We start from the raw sequence: 10,994 nt of genomic DNA, 5'->3' as shown, positions 1-10,994 counted from the left end.
AGCTAGACTAGTGACTGGGAGTGGCTGGTGAGACCATATTGGCTCCCGGTACATTTCTGAGCACAATTCTAAGTGTTGGTGCTGACCTTTAAAGCCCTAAACGGCCTCAGCCCTGTATACCTGAAGGAGCATCTCCATCCCATTGTTCTGCCCAGTGTAAGTAGATAAATAGGTATGGTTGCAGCATAAAGATAAATTGTGTTTCTGTGCACTCTGGTTTCCGTCATGGTGTTCCATTGCACCAGAAGTGGTTTAGTGCTGCTGGCCACATGACCCGGAAAGCTGTCTGTGGACAAATGCCGGCTCCATCGGCCTGAAAGCGAGATGAGTGCTGCACCCCATAATCGCCTTTGACTGGACTTGTCCAGGGCTCCTTTATTTTTACCTTTTACCTACCTGGGCCCTCCAATGTTTTATTCAAGTTGGCATCCCTGGTCCCAGCCAGCTCATAAGAATCCTTCTAACACTGCTTTTATTCTGCTTATTTTTAAAACTGTTGATATTAGCATTGGTATTAGCGTCCTTGCTGCAGGGAGCCCTGAAAACGTTTCTACATTGAAGGGCATGACCTAAATCAGAGTTTTCCAAACTTAGGTCTCCATCTGTTTTTGGACTACAACTCCCATCATCCCTGGCTAGCAGGACCAGTGGTCAGGGATGGTGGGAATTGTAGTCCAAAAAGAACTGGAGTCAGACCATTGGTCCATCTAGTACAGTGCTCACAGCTCTCCAGGAATTCAGACTAAGGACATTCCCAGCCCTACGCTGGAGGTGTTGGGGACCTTCTGCATGCAAGCCGATGTTCTGCCACTGAATCACAGCCTTTCCCCAAAGCGCATGGCACATCTCAAAATAAATACATCACCCCAATGTGCTTCCAGTCTAAACTAGGATAGATCACACTGCATCAAAGAAATGAAAAAGCAAGCCGTGCTTCAGCTTAGCAAAATAGGAATCTCGGAAATAATTACACGTCTGTAGACAATAGGCATCCCCGGGGTTGTACTCTGTAAATATTACTTTTTTATTAAAAATGTAAGAAAACAAACAAACCCCACCATACATGTTGCTAACACAAATACAGATAGATGTTGTAGGGTAAGGATGAGTCCCTCAGCAATAAGCAAGCTAATCAAATCACTTCTCCCCCAAACACCTCCATGCATTTCCTCATTGCATACACAACCCAGGAACCGCTCTAAAGATGCAGTTCTTATGCTGCGTTCAGCCTCTCCAAGACCGTAAAATGCATGAAGGAGCAGGGAGAGGAAAACTGCAGCAGGGATGTGAAGCCACCCTGCCGGGTACTTTTGCAGCGCCTGAAAAAGCTTCTTCTCCGAATTGCTGTGTAATAGCTCTTTAGAAAAGAAATTGGCTTTTCTTTATGACAAGGGAGCATTAAAATGATTGGATCTGAATATGCATAACAGGAAGGTGCTTTGTGCCACTTTTGTAGGGCTATCTCAGGTCAGGACAAGGAGGTAAGATTAATATGCCCTTCAGGCACAATAGGGGCAGCAGCTTAGCAGGCAAAGTGCAAGAGGAGAGCCATGAACTAGCAGGGGGGTTGTGTTGGGGGGGGGCATAGGAAAAGCCATTAAATATTGGATGCATCATCAACCTTTACTGGTACAAGGATACCCTCCAACATTTCTCTGATGAATATAATAATTAAAATTTTGTAATTTATACCCTACCCATCTGAATGGGTGACCCCAGCCACTCTGGGCAACTTCCTACTTATATGAAAACATAATAAAACGTCAAACATTTTAAAAACTTTCCTGTACTTAGCTTGGTTTTAGAACAGCTTAGTTCTCAAATGTTTTGGCTCCCAGACACCTCAAACCCGGAAGTGACTGTTCCGGTTTGCGAACTATTTTTGGAAGCCGAACACCTGATGGGGCTTCCACGGCTTATGACTGGTGGCAGGAGCTTCCTGCAGGAGATTTCCAAACATTTTGGAAGTCGAATGGACTTCCGGAATGGATTCTGTTCGAATTCCAAGGTACGACTGTATACAGTGTGTGTGTGTGTGTGTGTGTGTGTGTGTGTGTGTGTGTAATTTTTATTCAATTTTCTCTTTTACAATTTAAAATACTCCTTTTACATCCTTAAGATATTAATGACTTCCCTTCTCTTTCCATGGTTCATCTCACATACCATAAATCCCTGCATATTTTACAAAAACTATACCATTCAGTAGTCCATTATTATTGCATTCATCAAAACTTATTTACACTGTTGAATTTATCTTAATGCTGCCAGCGTTTTCAGCTGGACACAATTATTTCCCGTATATTCAATAAATGCTTTCCAGTCTTCTTTAAACGTATGTTCTTCTTGTTCTCTTATTCTATGCGGCAAGTCTGCAAGTTGTGCATATTCTGCCAGCTTAAGTTGCCCTTCTTCTTTGCTCCAAAGTTTCTCCAGTGAAAATGGGGACATCCTAAGGAAAAGCAGGACATTTCGGCATCAAACCAGAAACTGGGACTGTTTCTGTAAATCCAGGACTGTGCCTGGAAAATAGCGACACTTGGAGGGTTTGATAGTGTACAAAGCTGTACAGCATGAGGCAACACATTTAAGCTTTTTAAAGCCCTAGTGAGTTGTGAAATGTTCACTTCTGAGACCATACTCCCTGGTCAGTCCAAGAGAGGTGTTGGTTTGATGGGTATCAATGATGGGGCCTTTGCTGGTGGGCCTGTTAATTATGAAATTCCCTCCCCCAGAAATTCACAGGGCCCTGTACTTGTCGTTTTTAAATGGGAACTCATAAGACATTCTTATTTCAATCAGCTTTTAAAAATTATGTATAGTGATGTGTGGAAGTGAGAGCTGGACCATAAAGAAGGCTGATCGCCGAAGAATTGATGCTTTTGAATTATGATACTGGAGGAGACTCTTGAGAGTCCCATGGACTGCAAGAAGATCAAACCTATCCATTCTGAAGAAAATCAGCCCTGAGTGCTCACTGGAAGGACAGATCCTGAAGCTGAGGCTCCAGTACTTTGGCCACCTCATGAGAAGAGAAGACTCCCTGGAAAAGACCCTGATGTTGGGAAAGATGGAGGGCACAAGGAGAAGGGGATGACAGAGGACGAGATGGTTGGACAGTGTTCTTGAAGCTACCAGCATGAGTTTGACCAAACTGTGGGAGGCAGTGGAAGACAGGAGTGCCTGGCATGCCCTGGTCCATGGGGTCACGAAGAGGCGGACACGACTAAACGACTAAACAACAACAATTGAGGAATTGCCACTGCTCATTTTAGCCCAGTGCAATGTAGGCTTTAATCTGATGCTCATATATACATTGGTACACCCACATTAAGGCTGCAGGGTGCCCTGAAATGTGGTTTTTAAAAGTCACTTGATAAAAGAAAGGAATCATGGGACTAACTCTGCCTATTAATTTCAACAGGTCTCAGAAGTGCTGCTTCAGCTGGATTGTATTCAGAGTTTCATTGTCAGGTTGTTAATATCTAGCTTTAGGTATTTAAACTATCCAGAAGTTTAGGGTCTTCAAGAACTTTTGACAGCTGCTGCTATATTATGTATTTATGTATTTTACTGTGAAGGCACATGAGGCTTTAGACTGTAACGAAAGACAGGCCATTGACACAAGGAGGTTTCAGTATAAAATGTAACCTAGATTGTGAGTCTAAATGCAAGAGCTGGTGTGGGTTCTGCCAGCAGAAACCTGCATAAGGACTTCTGCTAGCACAGTGGGGCTTCCCAACCCCTCTCCTGCCCCCAAAATTGGTTCTGTGGGGTCAGAACCCTCAGAGCAGCATGTGCAGGAAGGAGAGGAGGGATTGCTCTGTCTGGCAAGGCAAAAAGCTTGCCCTGATGGAATGAATGCCATAGCGCCATGTTGAATTCCTCCTTAAGGGCTTTTGTTATTATTATGGAATAAAGGTAAAAGGTAAAGGTACCCCTGATTGTTAGGTCCAGTCACAGACGACTCTGAGGTTGTGGTGCTCATCTCACTCTATAGGCCGAGGGAGCCGGCGTTTGTCCGCAGACAGCTTCCGGGTCATGTGGCCAGCATGACTAAGCCGCTTCTGGCGAACCAGAGCAGTGCACGGAAATACCATTTACCTTCCCGCCGGAGTGGTACCTATTTATCTACTTGCACTTTGACGTGCTTTCGAACTGCTAGGTGGGCAGGAGCAGGGACCGAACAACGGGAACTCACCCCATCGCAGGGATTCGAACCGCCAACCTTCTGATCAGCAAGCCCAAGGCTCTGTGGTTTAGTCCACAGCGCCACCCACATCCCTCATTATTATGGAATAGGATGTCCCTATTTTCATTGGAGAAATGTTGGATGCTATGCCTTACAAGCTGTTCTTGTAGGCTGTACAGATAAATATTGTGATGTCTGGGGGCTCCCAGCAGGCCCTTGTGGCTTCCTGAATGGTCCCCATCCCAAGGATGATAAGAATCATAGACTAGGGTCATCTAGTCCAACCCTGTGCGATGCAGGAATCTCAACTAAAGCATCCATCTTACTTTCTTCTTATGTTCTTAGTGTAATGGCGCCAAACATCAGTCTTTCTGGAGCTGAACCTGCCAGATTTTTTTGCAGGTGTTTCCAGCCGGTGGGAGACTGAAAGCTAAAACTCCACAAACTAGATTATTGCTGTATTTCTCTCCCAGCAATGCTGAGTCCTCACAAATCAATGGAAGCTGCATGTGGCAGGCTCCTGTAAAGAAATACCCATTGTATCTCTGATTTAATCGATTTGTTTTTGCTGAATTGTCTCAGGCTCCTCATTAAAGGGTCCTCACTGCAGGCTTCCTTCTTTTCACTGGAAAATCTGTTTTCTGATATCCATCCCAGCCACATAAGAGCCTGCTTAAATGGCAGCTGCATGCTGACCTGGTATGTATCCATTTGCAGCTCCTTTCCCTCTTTGTGTGGATGGATATGGAACATGGCAAACTTGGCAGTCGAATAATATAGGAGAATGTATCATTGTCCCTGCCTCAAATGGTGGAGGAGTCTTCCTCCTCACCCAACCTAAGAGACTCCAGGGTGATTAGTGGGGTGGGGGATGCAGTTACTGTGTTATGGGAGTCCATGAGACATGGGTGTACTTCCCTAGCTCTACAGATCCTTTCTGTGGGAATTTGCAGTCAAGATAACCCAGCATGTTTGCTAAATAAGGATGTGAAAGGGTTAAGACTCACAGAGTTCCTGATTACTAGAGAGGTCACTGTGTGAGGTCACTTCCCTTGAGTTAAGGGAATGCTTAAAAAGGAGTTTACATCCTGCTGGAGTGTGGGCTCAGCAGGTACCTGGCCATGTTGATTTCTGACTCCAACCCTCATTGGGTGTGCAGTTCTGCATTGCCAACAAGAGGATTTGCATCACCAAGAAAATACAATGAAAGAGGATACCAATTTGCATAAAATTTGGAAAATTAAAAAAGGCCAAAAAATGGCATATCATTGTCTTTTGACAGTCCACCTCCTTCCCACGAGGCAGGTCATTTTATTATCCCAATTTGGATCTACATTGTATTTAAAATTAGTACAGTGGTACCTCAGGTTACATACGCTTCAGGTTACATACACTTCAGGTTACAGACTCTGCTAACCCAGTACTTAACCCGAGGTACCACTGTATTAATGTTTGAAATTCTTTTGATTGTTAATATTGTTAGTGTTAAATTGTTCCAAGATACTGTATAGAGAGTGATTGCTAAACCGAAATACACACACACACATACACATATAGATATATAGATAGATATACAGTGGTACCTCGGGTTAAGTACTTAATTCGTTCCGGAGGTCTGTACTTAACCTGAAACTGTTCTTAACCTGAAGCACCACTTTAGCTAATGGGGCCTCCCGCTGCTGCCACGCCGCCGGAGCACAATTTCTGTTCTCATCCTGAAGCAAAGTTCTTAACCTGAAGCACTATTTCTGGGTTAGCAGAGTGTGTAACCTGAAGCGTATGTAACCTGAAGCATCTGTAACCCGAGGTACCACTGTAGATCGATATAGATAGATATGAGATTCTGCTATGTTATTGTTTCAGGTGAAACTGAATCATTCAATTTCAGTCCGGGGTCGAGTATCTGTTTGCTTGCCAAAGGTCCAGTTCAATCTCCAGCAGTTCCAGTTAGGTCTGGGAGAGACCTCTGTCTAAAACTTTTTCATTTCATTCCTGCTCTTTGAGATGGGCTCTCTGACAAGACGGAGCTTCATCCAGGAGAAATGCCGCAGCGCTATTGGCACACAGCATGCTGCTATCTCTGTCAATGCAGCCCCAGGAATGTCTTCCAAGACCTTTCAGGTGCAAGACTCAGGTCTTTCAGGAAAGGTTAGTTTTACCTTCTGCCTGCTAATCAGTCATCCTCTAATGCTGGCCTTCACAACAAAGCATCAAGGCTTTTTTTATGGATTCTTCTTTTCTTCCCCTTTTTCAGGATCATCAAATTGCTGAGGCTTCAATGCCAGCAATCAATTTGATTGCCATTCAGACCTTTGACCCTTGCTAAAGCTTTTCACAGACAATTATTGATTTGCTGCACTGGATTAAAACGGAGCTTAAACTCCATCATCGATAAATCAGAGCACTTTTCTCCTGAGAACTGGACTATGATCTTTTTATAATGTTTTAATTTGTTGGAAGCCGCCCAGTGACTGGGGTAACCTAGTCAGATGGGCAGCATCATCATAATTTGGTGGCTTTCAGGGGACATTCAGGGTCACTGCTTCATGGTTCTCCTCCAGGAATTGAAGGGATCATGAGAACTTTGGCTTCAACAGAAGATCGGTGCCACCCAATCTGATCTGGAAAGAAAAAAATGAATCTCCTCCTGTTTCTGTTCCTTCATACTCACTCCCACCACCACGTTTTGGGAAATGGACATTGAACACTGGAGAGGTTAAAGGGTGATCTTAACTGCTCCTCAGATGTAGAGCCCACCTAGCTTGAAACACCTTGGTATCAGTGGCTGCTGATGCCACTTGGCCTGGCAGGTTTGCTAGAAGGATGGTCGCATTGGTCACAAGGATGTGGCCAATGAGATCATGGAGGTGTGGCCAAGTTGTTCTGGTTCCTCCCCATCCTTCTCCCTCACAAAGATAAGCAGACACTTGTGACTGCAGTTGTACAAATGCTTAGCATCCAACTGACCTGAGAAGCATCTTATATTGCTTCAAAAGGAAGGGAAGAGGGATTTGATTCAGTTCACACTTAAAGGCAAATCTGCCAAATTCATAGTTTCCAAAACAAGCTGAGAACTGAAGCACAGCCATCCTTCAAAATGTCAATTTTTCCGAATTTTGTAATGCAGTTTCTCTTATAAGGGCCACATTATATGTAGTTTATAATGCTTGGGTTACATTGTGGCTGGTCTTTGGCTTTTTAGACTCATCTACCCATGTACTGTGGGACGCGGGTGGCGCCTGTGGATTAAACCACAGAGCCTAGGACTTGCCTATCAGAAGGTTGGCTGTTCGAATCCCCACAATGGGGTGAGCTCCCATTGCTCGGTCCCTGCTCCTGCCAACCTAGCAGTTCGAAAGCATGTCAAAGTGCAAGTAGATAAATAGGTACCACTCCGGTGGGAAGGTAAATGGTGTTTCCGTGCGCTGCTCTGGTTCGCCAGAAGTGGCTTAGTCATGCTGGCCACATGACCTGGAAGCTGTACGCCGGCTCCCTCAGCCAATAAAGCGAAATGAGCACCGCAACCCCAGAGTCAGGGGTCCCTTTACCTTTACCTTACCCATGTACTGTATGAAACCAAAGGAGAACCTTGGTTGCCAGATGTGATTTTCCCCCCCACCTCTCCTACCCCACTACTAGACCACAGCGGGAATAGACCTAAAACTTGGCACAACTTGGCAAATACTTGCATTTATTAATGCAATCAAACCTCTTTCAACAAAAACCTCTATTTTCCCAGCTGCTAGAAAAGCAGAAGCAACTTCTTTAAGGCTGAAGAGAGAGAAATATCACACCGCAACCATCCATTTTAAGTTAACAAATGGTTAGAGGGATTTGTTTGTCTAATGAATCACATCCTCCCCCCCCCTTCCAATCTTAAGAGCATCTCTAATTAAAAGAGCTTTGCATTCAGAGAAGGAAGCTACACAAAAGTACTTGCCAGCAAATGCACACCCCCTGATCTATCTGTATCCTCCTTTCCTGACAGAAGATTTTCCTTTACCCATTTGAGAAGCGGCAAAGAAGCCAAAGAAAGATTAGAGGGAGCCTTGCCAAGGTACCAGCTGCTGTGTACAACTAAACACAAAGTAACTTCATTACTAGTTTTGCCCTGGGAATCTGCACAAAATTAGACAAATCTCTCGATTGTGTTTACATGGGATTCGTGCTTTTCAAGGCAGAAGGGGGCATTAATTGGGGGAGTCCTTGTGCCTTTGACCCAGCGATAAAAGCTAAACCAATCAGGGTCTCTGGAGAAGGGATGATAGCCAATGAAGAGAGCCACATTAAATCAGCAATCCACAGTTGGAAGAGATTATGGGACAGGCTAGCTGCAAAAGAGGTGGCGAAGGTGCTAATATGTTGGCAAGGAGTTTTTTCTTGTCAACCAGTTGCTGAATTTGCATCCATCTGGGACTCGCTGATGCTACTGGAGATTTATTCTGTGAAGGGAGAAGTGGGCATGTTTCTCTCAGGGGCCGTATCCTGCAGATGCATAAATCAGATTTTTATATGCCTTGCCAGTTCTGCAATTGGCAGCTATCCAGCTTTTGGTTTCGCGCTGGAAAGATGCATATCGAAGAAATCCTCACATAACAAAATCTACAGGGAGAGTGAAATAAAGCTTCCATTGCCTCTGGAAAAGACAACCATATGCTTCTCTTTTTAGAAGTTGACAGAGTTTCATTTTGGGAAGGCTGTGAAGTCCCCAGTAAGAAAGAAAACAGGTGCCATCTTCATATTTCAGCAGGGGTGGTGTAGAGATAGGAAAGGAGGTTGCAAAAAATAATAATTGTAAATTTTAAAAGCATCTGTCATGGTGGCTTTTTCATACCTCATAAGTAAATCTGGGTATAATAATGGGGGAGGTCAATTGCCATCATGTTCTGTTTATGCATGACCAGGAGACACCTCGCTGGCCACTGTGGGGAACAGGAGTCAGGACTAAATAGATTATTGGTCTGGTCCAGCAGAGACCTCCATACATGCTAGCAACACATTGCGTTGTCAACACAAGCAGATGATCATGTCATTCTTTATAATAACTGTGTGTCAGGGACTGGCTGGATAAGGAAGAGTGGTGGGAGCCTTCTGCCCAGGAACACCCACCCACCCACACCCCAGGAAGACAACCTCCACATGCAGCTGCTGGGTGACCTTGGGCCAGTCACACTTCTTTGAAGTCTCTCAGCCCCACTCACCTCACAGAGTGTTTGTTGTGGGGGAAGAGGGAAAAGGAGATTGTTAGCTGCTTTGAGACTCCTTCGGGTAGAGAAAAAGCGGGATATCAAATCCAAACTCTTCTTCTTCTTCAAACAGAAGATCGCAAAATAATCTCCAAGACACGATCCCTTACCTTGGCTGTGTGTGTTTGCATGCAGGCAATAAATTCCGAATTCTGCCTCACTCACCATGCCTGAGATATCAATCACACCGAGGTTTTTCTAAATACTCAACCTTGAGATGAAACAGAGGCAACTCAGCAGTCTCCAATTCTTTCAGTTTTTGCCCTCATTATGGGCTCACTGCAATTAACCCTTTTAACACATAGACAAAGCAGTAATTGTGCTGACTTAATGGAGCATCATCTCAGGGTAGCCTCACTATGTAAACAAGTCATTTTCTGTGAATGGGAGAGCAGGCCCATGTCTCCTCCACATCCCCCTTCTTATTTATAGGCTGAGCACAACCTTTCTTCTTCCAAAGGTCGTAAAGCAGTTGTTTTGTCTTCTGTGCAGATGGATGGATGACACTCCGGAAATAAAAATGCAGCTGATGATTATTTAAGCGTCGCTGTGTAAACTGGGAGCAGGATCTAAGATAATTTGCACCAGAAGAAACAGCTGTTAAAAAGAACATTGACAGTAACAAAGCAGCATGACTCTGTATGGAAAGCTTCTGTAGAAAATGGGGAGGTACTGGCTGTGGCCAGTTTGTCAGACAAGCTGGTCCCAGGAATTTCTAGCAAGAAGTACATACATGTTTTCTAATGGAAGCAATGGTTCCTTAGCATGTTATTGGCATGAGTCCTGAGGATACTCTCTCCTGCACAGCCTTCCTTAATTTCAGCAGAGCTCATGCAAGCCATTTCCCCCAATGGGTAAGAGAAACCATGAATTGCCTTATTCCAAGGAGTCCATATTTGGCCTGGGATTTAAATTTATTTATTTCATTTTCAGTAATAAGGACCAATCAAAGGACTCCAGAGCCTTCTGTTCCTGTTTTTTGTTGTTTTGTTGTATTTTTACTAGAGCTTTTAATATATTGTTTTAATTTTATTTGTGTTTAATAACTTTTCATGAGAATCTTCTCTATGTTTTTAGCTGTTTCTGTTTTATCTGTAAGCTGCCTTGAGTTCCAGTCTGGGGAAAGGGAAGGAAGGAAGGAAGGAAGGAAGGAAGGAAGGAAGGAAGGAAGGAAGGGACAGTCAAACCTCGGTTCTCGAAAGGCTCTATTTTTGAACGTTTGGCTCCCGAACACCGAACCCAGAAGTAAATGCTCTGGTTTTCGAACAATTTTCAGAATCTGAACTTCCAATGCGACTTCAGCTTGAGTGCAAAAAGCTCTTGCAACCAATCAGAAGCAGTGCCTCGGTTGTTGAACATTTCGGAAGCCAAACAGGCTTCCGGAACAGATTCTGTTCGAGAAACGAGGTTTGACTGTAAGTAATAGTGTCCACTAAATCACAATAGTTTTGCATGCCCTGTTGAAATCACAGCGGGATGGGTGGCTATTCTTATTCCATGGTCCAGTTACATTGACGGTGTGCTGTTTGCTGGTATATAAGGGCTAAGTTTCCTGTCTA

Source organism: Podarcis raffonei, chromosome 17 (genome assembly GCF_027172205.1).
Source record: "Podarcis raffonei isolate rPodRaf1 chromosome 17, rPodRaf1.pri, whole genome shotgun sequence".
In the NCBI taxonomy this organism is placed as follows: domain Eukaryota; kingdom Metazoa; phylum Chordata; class Lepidosauria; order Squamata; family Lacertidae; genus Podarcis; species Podarcis raffonei.
The sequence above is the reverse complement of the archived record's forward strand: the minus strand, read 5'-3'. Positions refer to the sequence as shown.